General features: G+C 40.7%; 1 protein-coding gene across 2 annotated transcripts in view; it reads left to right on the top strand.

Annotated features, from left to right (window-relative positions):
* Positions 1-715: 715 nt before the first annotated feature.
* Positions 716-12644, top strand: part of MET (MET proto-oncogene, receptor tyrosine kinase) — a 108476-nt gene continuing 96547 nt past the window's right edge. Inside the window, exon 1 of one of the 2 annotated variants that reach the window (XM_012761101.3) lies at positions 716-1203. The gene's annotated coding sequence lies outside the window, so the exon portion shown is untranslated. The remainder of the gene's footprint in view (positions 1204-12644) is intronic. The other variant, XM_020289757.2, reaches the window with a different exon arrangement.

The following is a 12644-nucleotide window of genomic DNA, read 5'->3' on the forward strand; positions in this document are numbered from 1 at the left end:
TTTTTACTCATGAAATATAAAAAGTTATCTTAACACAATCCTAATACAATTCACTAAGGCCTCAAAGTCTTTTTTAAAAAAATAACATCATATGGTTTCAGCATTCAAGAATTAAACTTTTGTTCTGTTTTGCTTGTTCATTGCTATTCTCCTAGCTATTTAATCAGCCTGTTTCCGGCTATGAAAAAGAGTTAAAGAAATTGAAGTCTCCTCGGGGTTAAATTCCTCTGTTGTTCTTCCTTACAGAAATCTGAAATCTGAGTTATTGTAATAGGGGATAATCATTGCATAATGAAATCATTGGGACAATTCTTCCATCCACTCACTCCTACCACCGTCTCTGACAATAACCTCCTTGTTTCTGCGGTGCCCAGATCTCTCCCCAGCCGGGTGAGCGGCGGGTGGCTAACAGACGCGGGAGAGACTGGGCAGAGCCTCGAGCCCTTCCCGCGGCCAGGGCGCAGGGGTGCGCGGAGGGCGCGCGCCATGCGCTCTGAGCGCTGGGTGACACTCCTCGCCCGAGCACCAGGAGGGGGAGACTCGGTCCCGCTTATCTCCCGCCGTGCTAACTTCAGCCTGCCTGAGCTGGGGTAGGAGAGAGCGCGCGGCCAGGGCGAGAAAACTTCTCCACCTAGAAAGTTTCACCTTGTCGTGGGCGGGGCAGGGGCGGGAGGAAACGCGACCCCCGCGGGGCCGGGCGCGGCGCGCGGGCGGCAGGAAGGGCGGGGGTCGATTTCCCCCTCTGGGTGGTGCCAGCCCGCACCTCAGCTGTCCCGGGACCGGCGGGCGAGGCGGACAGACGGCGCGCGAGACCGACAGACACGTGCTGGGGCGGGCGGGCGAGCGCGCGCCTCGGTGGGGTCGCCTGGCGGTGCCTCCAGCCCGGACGCGCCCGGGCCGCCGCGGGCCGTGCGCACCGATGCCCGGCTGAGTCACTGGCCGGGCAGCGCGCGGGTGGGAAGGGGCGGAGGGAGCGCGGCGGGCGGGCGGGCGGGGCGCTCGGCTCGTCCCGGCCGCAGGTGACCCGGAGGCCCTAGCCGCCCGCAGCGCCTGGAGCGCTTTGTGAGCAGATGCGGAGCCGGGCGGAGGGCGCGAGCCAGATGCGGGGCGACAGCTGACTTGCTGCGAGGAGTCGGGGAGGCACGGAGCGCGCGGGTGGTCCCCGCGCCGCTGACTTCTCCGCGGGTTCCTGGGCACCGCAAGGTAAAACGACAGCCCCCCCCCCACTTCGGATCCCGCACCCCACCCCTCGCCCCAGCGCTTCTCCTTTCTTTGTTCCCCTAAGAGATCCGACTGCTGTTGCAGAGGGCAAGATCACAGAGGAGGACGAGAGTTTAGGGGCTTCACAAACTGAAGGGATGTCGCGAGGGGGGAGGGCGAAACTCGAATGGGGCTTGTGGTTTTAGGGGGCTGCTTCTGATGGCCACCTGTGTGACTCAGGCGGGAGAGGGGCGCCGGGGCAGTGGGTAATGCATGACTGTTGTGGCACAGCAAGTTTCAGAGCTGTGATCTGACTCAGCCCTTACAAAAAGGGATCCAGTCACCCTGTCCCGGGTGATGCAGCCGGCAAGGTTTGAGCCAAGCCGCTTCGCTTCCTTGTTCCCAGCCCTGTCTTATTTGTATTGTGTGGGGGTCCTTCCAAGAGGCAGGTGTACTCTGTGACGGTCTGAATTCTTCTTCGTTTCTGGCAAACACACAGGGTTTGCGATCCATCATTTTCGATCGTACCTTATCTCCGTGCTGGGGCTTGTGGAGCACATCTATCTTACTAGGTGAAATGGATTATAAGCAGAGGCCGGCGGTCTGGCCAGTACTAGCGCTGACCCAGTAATTAAAGCACCGATGAAAGTACTCTCGCTGACTATTGCCAATGCAGAATTTACTCCAAAGTACGGTTTCCCATTCATACCTTTTTGTTTTAAAAGAGCCATTTGTTAATTTGGCAGTCGGAGAGGCTTCCAGTGGCTCACGCATGAATAGTTGCCCAGTGTATTTTTCCTTATCTCAGTTTTATGTTCAAAGGAGCCCCTGGACAGAATGAAATATTGTCAGCTCTCTTAGGCAAAATAATCAAGATACCTTAATTGCCAAGTTAAGGAGGTCGATGAATATAAGAGGATTGTAAAAACTGACATTGGAGAGAATATAGACTACCTGGACCCTCTCTTGAATTTTAAGAGGATTGTTCACATTCTGTAGCGTTGGGAGGAGGTTTATTCTGTCGCTTTCATCAGCCAGACACATGCACATTGCCATGCAAATGGATTCAGAAAAACATTATATTCCCGTACAGCTAAACTATTATAGCTGACTAATGAATTTTTTTCTGCATGAAGATGATCCGAAAATGATATACATCATGTTTCTCTGTGCTACTGGGACATATATTGTGCATTTATGTAAACAGGGTATATGGTGCTGGGGTTATTTACAGGTGTATGTATATAGAGCTTTCCTTTCTAGCTCTGAGCTTATTGGGCTTTGTTTTGAACATGTAAACTTCCATAATGGAACAGAGTGAGGGACTTTAGTTCCAATCATTGCAAATCTGTGGTGTATTCAATGTTCATTCTTTTTGAACTGCTGAATAACAGGGAAAATTTACATCACTCATATAAGAAATTTTTGTAGCACCAAAAATATGTCTGATTACCTATAAAATATACTGGTGTTGTAAAAATTCTGTTCAGTTTTCAAACTTAACAGTGCATAAGTCTATAGTTATTAACTTAAATATATTTTGCTTCCAACATGATGGAATTTATGGCATATAGAGGATGATCTGCCGACTACTGCTTTTTCAAAGATTGCTTTGTTCTCGATACATCGCAATACGGGTTTACATTAGATGTACACTACATGTTTTCAGAATTAGTGGATAAGGTTTATCTGAATGATAAAAATGTACCATAGCCAGTCAATATGAAAACTCACAGCTAGTATTTTTACTACTTTTAAGCCTACAATAAAAGAAAAATGGCACTTTTCTAAGTAGGAGAAATACCCAAATATCCATGCTTTACAAATTCCTTTTAAGACTATATAAGCATAAGCATATGCTCTACATTCATCTTTAAAAAATGTTTAAATTTGTTTCAATGAAGGCAAGACTAAGAAACACATTTTAAAAATCAATTTCCTTAGCTGTTGGTAAAAAAAAAAAAAAATAGCTCAAAAAGCATTAGTCTAAATTTCCTTTTGCAAATCTACGTAATTGCCTCAAATAAACTTTTTCTCAATGTGGTCATCTCAAAACAAAGTGCATAACTCAAAAAAGCTAACACCCCCTAAGGACACACACTTTCACTAAGTGTCTACACCCTAGATGTGGGGACACATCCATGGCGAACACAGCCCTTTATGCATTCAGATCCCCTCCTGTCTCTCTGGGCCTGGCCTCCCCTCTCCTTTACCTTGGCTTGGTCAGACCTGTTTCCAAGCCCTTCTGTGCCCCTATGTCTCCAATCTAGTTTCCTGGTTTCTTTTTCTCTGTCATTCTCACCAGAGCCATCTATGCTTTCTTTTCCCTGTCCCTAAGATTTTCCTTGGTCCCCTATGTTTGTCCATGGGCTACCTAATTTCCTAATTGTGCCCCCTTAAGGAGAGAAAATGTGTTCGGAAACTCCAAGTGCCAGGGGGTTAGCCTGCTTTTCCTGGCTGGTGTGTGTTGAAACTAGTGTTTTGAACATGAAGCTCTCAGGGCAGAGTTTCTTCATAGGCTTTGCTCAGTGTAAAATAGTCACCTCTAGGTAATAAATGATACATACATTGACAAATATCATTTCAGGATCACTTTGATTCTGTGTTTTTAGCAGACATTGAATTCCTAGCAGGCCCACATCTGTCTCGCCCCAAATAGATAAGAACTGTACATTGAGCATCATATGTGCTGGGTACAAAGAGACTATTAAAAAGAAAAAATGAAGAAATAGAATCTGTTCTTGAAGAGTTTACAATCTAGATATGCAGACAAACATCACATAGAAAATGAACTTAAGTCCATAATTATTAAGGGGACATCACATGAGAAAAAACATTAGAAATAATCCCATTTGCTGTTAAGTAATAGAATTATAAAAAAAATCAAAAGATTGGAACTTAAAGACCTTAAAATTTTCAAAATGCTTCTGTGTATATCATCTTTCTGATACTAAAACAACCTCACAAGATCAGCAAGGCTGACATTAGTATCTTCACATTCCTGTGTTGTAGGCAAGGTAACTGCATCTGAAACTAGCCCCATGCTGTCTAAACAGCACCTCACTGCCTCTCCCCAGTCATCAATGAAGCTTAACTATTGGAAGCATTTTCCACTGAGGCATGGGTTAGGATCCTTAAGTTAGGGATAGATGATAACTATAACATTTCTAGTCCCTGGAGTTTTTCTCATCTTGTCTTTCTCTAGTTAATTTTTTTTCTTTCTCTTTTTGTAGTAAGATGTACCAAGAAAAAGATTCATTTATATGTGTGGGATATTCTGGCTTCTGTTATCAGATTAAGAGCTGTGAGTAATTTTGTAATCTATCCTTTTATCAGAAAGCCCATTCTCAGATATCTCTTCAGCTGTGTTAAACAGTTTAGTATATTCCCCTTGGGATTCGTTTCAATAAAAACATGCAGTAAAATCTGACTACTTTGCTTTTCATGGGACAAAATGAAGAAAGTGTTTTTATAAGCTGTAAAACTTAATTGAGAGAAAAATCACACGTGTGGCATTTGTGGCAGGAGGTGTGAGCACAGTGAAATAAAAAACAGTTAACTTTGTAACCACATACCCAGGTATACATATTTCTTTCTGTGCTTGTGTAAATTTGTGCAAGTTTGTTTATGCAGGTTCCTCCTGTTGAGTTTAATTTTGGTAATAAATTATGTAGCCATGGGGCCATTGGAAATTATGGAAGGATCTAAGGGCTGTATAAATTATATAATGGGCAATAGAATTTGAAAATGTATCTTTCCTAATATAGTAAAGGATAGCAATTATGACATGTAGTTAAAGAATCACCGATTCTGGTGAAAGCCAGGTTCCCATACCCCAAGAATGTGATTGAAGATTTAGTCGTTCATGCAGGATAATTTGTTGGGCGCCTACCAAATATAGTTCTAGACTCTGGCATTTCAGTCGAGAATAAAACAGACAAAAATCTCTGACGAATGTTGCTTTGTTCTGTTAAGGTAGGCAAACAATAAAGAAATATGTAACTAAAATATGTTTATGTCAGGTGGTGATAATAACTGCAAAGAAGAATAAAGTGGTGAAGGGGAATAGGGACTGTCAAGGATAAGAGGGGATGGGGGTGATTAAAGGATTCAGCAGTGAGGTCTGGGAAGGCTCACTTCAAAGGTGGCCTTTGAGCTAGAAATCGAAGGAGATGCGGTAGTGAGCCATGAGGCTATCAGGAGCACTCCTCAGGAGTACTATCTCATCTTGTTTTTTTTCTGAACTTAGGCAGTGCACAGCTTGCACAGCTGTCCATGGAGTCCCTGGGCTTTTAGGGAGATGCCTGGACACTGCCTGCCATGGTCAACTACAGTCTCAAAGATGAAGGTGCAGGAGTGGCCCATATCCCTTGTTTTATGAGAAATGGAAGAAGATGACCCATAGCATTTGCCCGGCCCCATCCCCACACCCCATCCTTGATAAGAGATGTTGTTCCATTCAGAAAACTTTCCTTCTTATTTTCTCAACTGTGAGCCTGGCCCAGTGGTATTTGTTGGGAGTAATACTTGGAGCTTTGTCACTGATCCCTTCCATCATGTAAATCTAGAGACAGCAAAGGAGACGGTTGACCCTGTGCTACCTCTGTCTGCTGTGCGCTTCGTTCTTTCCTTCTCGTTCTCCTTCCTTTTCCCTTGCCAGTGTTTAACCACTGTGTTGGATTTTCTTCCTCTTTTCTTCCTCCCCCCTTATGCTGTATCTATAGCATGCATCAAGATTTGCAAACAGGTAACTTAAAGAAATAACACTAACCATTCCACTAGGGACTGACAAACTGCTCAGGAAAAGCCCTGCCTAAGAGGGGGCAGCCACTGCCTGGCATCATCAGAGTTGCTGAGAGGCCCAGTGTGGGGCATGGGCCCATGTGGTTGTATCTTTCATATTTTCCAGAGAAGCTAGACATCTCTTGATTTTAAAATGTTGACTCAACAGCTTTAAAACATGGTACAGCCTTAGAGCAACAAGAAGTCTGCAGCCCAGATTTGGTTCCTCATGGTCCCAGCTGTAGCAGTATGCATGGCCAAAGAGCCCCTGGGCTGCTTCTGCAAAAGATTTTATTTTTCTAGCATTCTCAGAAAATTCACTGGAATTCTCTGGGAAACTAAGCAATTTAAAAAACAAGGAGCTATTTTATAATTCATTGCCTATTGGCACGTACTTATTTTTCTAAACTCATCAGCCCACATGCTTTGCGTCAAGCTATGTATATTTCTAAACTAAAGGATAATCTAGTTATTTCATTCTTAAACTAAAGTAGTCATTTTCTGAAACCTGAATCTATCATAGCTTTATGCATAACTTTCATTTCCAAGTTCTCTAATTCACAATAAACTCTCCCTTTGGAATATTGGCTCTCTTTTTTTATGCCTGAGCGTCACACATTGTTATTGCCCTGCCATTGAAATTCAAAACGTTCACTGCCTTGCTGGTTTCCAGGTCCCTTTAAAAGCAATCAGATCAGTGTTGCAATCTATTTTTCCAAAGAAATAAAAGCTCACAGGTTGTGCGCTAGCTTGTTTTCTTTAATCCTAAAATCTCAGCAAAATGCCCAGGCTAGCAGCCTTCCGGAAGGCCATTGTGTTAGAAAGGAAGATTATGTACTGTATTTCTTCCTACTATTTTAAATGCAAATATAATAATATATCGTGAAACAGTTCACATATTAAGATCAGTGGCCTTTTCCTGTTTTGAGATGATCTCGTGTTGCCTGATAGTTGGAAATCTGAGGCAGCACCTAGAATCTCAGATCCAATTTGAAATTGTATGTTAAAAAAAGAGAATGACTTTGGAATTGAAAAGTACTCCTACCATTTGATAAGACCATGGAAGATTTCTAATTTTTAGTATTTTATTAAAAACATCAAGAAGAGCATTCAAAACTGGAGGCCTTTAAAATAATACAGTCTTTGCAAGCCAGAGAATAGGGAAGGTTGAGCAAATTTGTTTATCAGAGGTGGGTTGCCTCCTTTAGGGCCTAATCATGTGGGAAAGGGAAACCAGCCAAGTTCTGGGTTCGTAAAACAACTCAAAGTAGCTTAAAAATAAGTTTTGGCTTTGCTTAGGACCAGAGTGTGTTTAGACCAGCATTTTACCTCTTAAATTTTAAACCTAGGGGTCTTTTAAGAGAAATTTAATCCATGTGTTTTTGATTCACTAAATCTTAAATCATTACCCATAAACTGTATGTTCCTCTCTTTGATGTCTAAGAAATCTTTGAGATTATGTAAGGCCCTTTTGTTCCAGAAAAATAGGAAGTTAGTTTTTGCTAAGGGTCAGTAAACAGCATATTCAAAAATCTGAGTTAGGTCTAAAATCCCGCACCCATGACAGAATGGATGTTTGAATGAGTATTGATGCATTTTCTGTTGCAATGTGGAAAACAGAAGTACTTTTAAAGACCTTGTTTACCAGTAGTATTCAGTTGTAATCTTTACTAACCCCAGCAAAAAGATTTGACATAACTCCTTTTTATTGTATTGTAATATAAATATAAAGTCTAAATATTTATCATTTTATACTGGCACATAGTAGGTACTCAGTAAATATTTTGTTGAGTGATAATTGAATGACGTTTTCTTCTGCCCAGAATCTTCCAGCTAATGTCAATCTTTCTATTCAATATCAATATCCATCTGTTGTGTCTTGGAATGAGATCTATTCTGAGTCAGTGACCTGGTTTGACAAATTTTAAAAATAAGCCATCTAACTAAATATATGACATTTATTGAAATTCATTTTGTAGCATGAAGCAACTGCCTTGCAAAGAGTGCTGAAAATAGGAAGGAATTTCTAGGCTAATTTGATTAAATATTCAGTTGTTACCATATGCTTTCTGAAAATTGATTTTCCCCCCATTTACTATTCCTGTCATCCTTCCTCCCACCTTGACATGCTTACTGATTGAAAGCTATGCACAGAAATGGGCAGGTCTCTTGTATCTATAAGCAAGAGCAACAAGTTCAAACAGGCTTAGAAAATGTAATGCTATAATCATAAGTTGTTGCAATATAGTGGGGGAAAGAGGGGTACTCAACAATAATAATGGTATTGGGTTTTGCTCCAAATTTAATGGATGACACATCTCTGAACTCTATTGTGTGGGGAAAAACACCTTCTTAGTGCAGTTAGATTTCCTGTTTGTGATGTGTATTTTCTGGTAACTAGACTTCCCCTATGGACTCGGCACAAATATGTAGCTTTAAGTGCAGTTCAAATACACATAATTAGGGTACTGGCTGCTTTGGAGACAGCAACTCCTCTCTAAAAGACAGTATAGCACTGAAACATAGGCCTTGAGATCTTTCTTAACACCATGTTGTGGATTTCTAAATGTTCATCACACTTTATCCTCAGAAAATCTTTCCAGATCAAAAGTGTTTTGTTTTAGTGTGACATTTGGGGTGACAGAATTTGACAATTTCTTGTATCTTATAGGGGTAGGGGGAAAAAAAGGAAAATTGTATTATTATGGGCTTGAAATAAAGATTCTCTTAGGCGAAACTGAAGGTTTACTGACTACATACATCATCATTAAAGCTTGTTTTGACAGTTAATTTTAGATAGCACTGTAACATCAGTGACTTGTTTATATGGTTTAGACATGCCTAATTTTTATTTCCATGGTGGACCAAACCATCAGTAATAATCCTATATCAGTGTGTTTGTACACATTCATGTTTAGAGGAGTTTTAAATTCCAATTAAATGGCTTCACGACTTGATAAATGAATGAATGCCTTAAATAAATGTAGTTGAATTTTTAAAAAAAAATATTTTGCAACAACTGTCATGCCACAAATAAAGAAAACAGATAATAAAGGAGAAGACCCAGAGGTTTTGATGGGGTGTTGGATCGATGAGATGAGGGGAGGGGAAAGGTGTGTGGATACCTGGAAGGGTCAGGGGCTTGGGTGCATGCTAAGTCATAGAGTGTCCCCTTAGGAGCCAGGCTGCCTGGCCTCTAAATAGGAAAGGGGCAGGCCAAAATGGGGAATAAATGGAAGCTCACAGGAAAATGATGTGGTACACACATGGTAAGCAAAGTCTAAACTACCGCCAACTTCTGTCACATGTAGTTTGATTCTGGGAGAAGATACAGTGTCATCCACTCAGTCTTAATTGGGCTTATTAGTCTACCCTCCCCACAGCTACCAGTAAGAATAGCAGGAATATGTAGCAGAAACAGAAAAAGCTTTTATTCTGAGTGTCAGTGGCATGTCCTAAGTTCTCTCAAACACTCAATGAAATTCCATCTTCTCGGAGGAAATCATAATATTAAAAGAAAAAACAGACAAATTTATAAATATTTTACACCATTTTCATGACTAAAATTTTTCTAGAATATCAGCTCATTATGATCTATAAATTACTGTTGGGACCACCAAAGGTGTGGCCCTAAAAATGATATTCATAGTCATCTTTCACTGAGATATCTTCTGCTGTGGATGTATATTATTAATAGTCTTCCTGGAGGTATTATCTTGAGACCATTTCTTTGAGCTTTGAGTATACAAAGTTCATGCTGGAGTATGCATAGGAATTGCATTTTATATTCTAAACATGAACTCAGACAGTGATCTAAAGAGTTGAAGAAAGCTCATATCAGGCCCTGCCTTCACTTTGTGTCTTTTTGCTCCTCTGAGAGTCCTAGATGAGCCACTATTCCTCCGACACCCTCTATTGGCTACCCTGTCCAAAGTGAGCCTGTAGTCTCACCACTCACTATCTGGTCAAGACAAAGACAGCAAACAAATAGAATCATTTAGGATGTAGGTGAGCCTTTGAGCTTAAAATATTACATTAGCTATTGTTTTTAATGAGTATCAAATAGTACAGTATTTTAAATGTTATTGAATTGTATAAAGCAGCCAAAGCAGAGACCGTTGATAGAAAAAAAGCTTCCTCCTAACAGAAATGAATATGCAATTTGAACTTTTCAAAAATTCCCTTTCTGTCCTGTCAAAATTAAGATATTTCTAAATTTTATTTCAGGCTCGCTAGCACATACTTAGATTGTTTATTGAAATCTGTCAGGGCCCAGTCATTTTAAACATTCTTCTGGTCTTCAAAAAGCTTACCAAAAAAAATTGTTCTTTAAATCACCAGAAAAGTGCAGATAAAACCACCGACAGTTTCATTAACGACAATGAAAGGTGACAGGCCTTGAATCTATGTCATAAGTTGATTAATTACTTTCCAAATGTTATTGAAGATTCTAAACGAATAACTAGACTGGTATTCAGGATCAAGGTTCCCTCACAATTCCTAAATGGGTTTTAATTTTCAGAGTTAGATGATCATTATATCTGATTCATTTGTTTTACATCTTTAGACTCTTGGTTTTATTGAAAAGAGAGCAGAGTATCTGTTTCAATGTTTTGTTTTTTTTTTCCCTAAAATTTTTCCTTGCAGAATTCAATAAAACTGCTTTTGAAATAAAAATAATCAAATGCTGGCATTTCATCTTAATAAAGGCCCATAAGATGTGATGAATTATATAAACAATATAAAGAATTTACTGCAGAGATCATAATTATGTAACCATTTAATTCCCAAGTCTGCCTGCTGACAGTGTAGACATTCAATGAGAATGGACATTGTGCATCAGGATTAGTATTACCTGGAGTGAATTTTTATTCTTTTTTTGGTTACTTCCCATTTTGAACAATGCTTCTCTTACCAGCGAATCTGTTTGTTTGTCTCTAGTCCCATTTTTCCCCACACCCACTGCAGCGATTTAAAACTTTCACTATTTTCTCATTTTTGTATCTCTTTGGCTTCTCTTATTCTCAGTGTAAGATTGTCCCTTGTATTTTATAGAGTAAATAGAAGCCCAAATGGTTTCTATGTCACGCATTAATATCTCCTTCTGTCTCAAAGGATGAAATAGTCTTCCCAACCTATGATCTTGATCCCATTCCTCCCCACGCTTTCGAGCACCTTCCTCCCTCTATCTTGCCCTCCCATCTTTAAAATCTCTGTCACCATTTTTCATTCAGCCTTTGCTCAACTTGCTGCTTCTTCTAGAAAGAAGGAAAACACATATGTCGGGCATCCTGATAGGATCTTGAATACACAATTTCCTTAAGTAGTCACTCCTATTTCCATCGTATCCTTTAAATAAAGAATTCTGGAAAACAAATTTCTAACTCATTTTTTCTACTTACTTCATGCCCATTCATTCATTAACTCATTCAACTCAAGCAGTCTGTTCCACACTCCCAAGAAAGTAACCTCATTCTAATCACCAGTGATCTCCTCTTTGCCAAATCTGATAGATACTTGTTTTTATCCCATTTGACCCTCTTAATACATCTTACTCCCCTCTTCTTGAAAGTTCTCCTTTATCTCCTGAAACACCACTCAAACTTTATTTCTTACCTTTCCATCTTTTCTTCATTTATAATTTTTTTCTTTTTATCCTTTAGAATATAAATTTTAGACTCTGATCTTCTTTAGGGTTCCATCTGAATTCCCCCTTTTTACTTACTGAAGACATCCATGGGTGACCTCGCTCACCTCAATGGTTGCAAATACCCTGATGGACCAGTGGTTCACAAATTGCCATCGCTGACTTCCTCAGTGTTCTTGCCCACCATTCACATGTTCTTAGCTACCTCATAGTCTTCCTTCACTACAATGGCCAGCAGCAACCTCAGGGTTATTAACTGAACTAATTATTTTTGCCCCTAAAGTTTCCTCTGCCTGTTTTCCCTGCCTTCATTTATGACCCCCAAGATAGATATTTTTTAGCCATCCTTGACTTCTTAGTCTCCCTTATGATTGAACTCCATATTGAATCATTACCGCATGAATTTTCTCTCTTTAACATCTTCATAATCTAGTTTTTCCTTTCCATCTATAATGCTAGAATCTTTGTTCAAGTTCATTCTTTCGTGTATTATTAATTGGTTCTTTTATCCATTCATTCGACAAATGCTTACCAAGTGTCATGTAATAATGGCGCTATGCTAGGGGCTAAAAGTGGAGCTTACAGTCTCACGAGAGGCACAGATAAGTAAATTAAAACTCAGTGTAGTAAAGTGTAGCTAAGGGGAAGGCAGGTTTGATGTGTAAGCACATGGGAGCATTCCTGATCCCTTACTAGAGGGTGAGAGAGGCATCAGAGAATGCTTCCCAGAAAAACCATTACCCATGACGAGGCTTAAAGAGAGACTGTGAGTTATCCAGGTAAAGGTGAGGACAAGAGTATTCCATAAGGAGGGATCTACATGTGCCGAAACTCAGAGTAGGAGAGCACATGGTTTGCATTAAGGGTAGGATCGGGGCAGAGTGGCAAGAGCCTGGATGTCTAGTAGAGCGATAGCAAGAAGCAAGGCTGGAGAGTGAGGCAGAGGCCAAATTATGCTTGGCTTCTAAGCTCTGCTGTGGTTCTTTTCAGCACAGAAGTGACATAATCAGATTGT

The sequence above is a fragment of the Microcebus murinus genome, chromosome 9 (genome assembly GCF_040939455.1).
Source record: "Microcebus murinus isolate Inina chromosome 9, M.murinus_Inina_mat1.0, whole genome shotgun sequence".
Lineage (NCBI taxonomy): Eukaryota > Metazoa > Chordata > Mammalia > Primates > Cheirogaleidae > Microcebus > Microcebus murinus.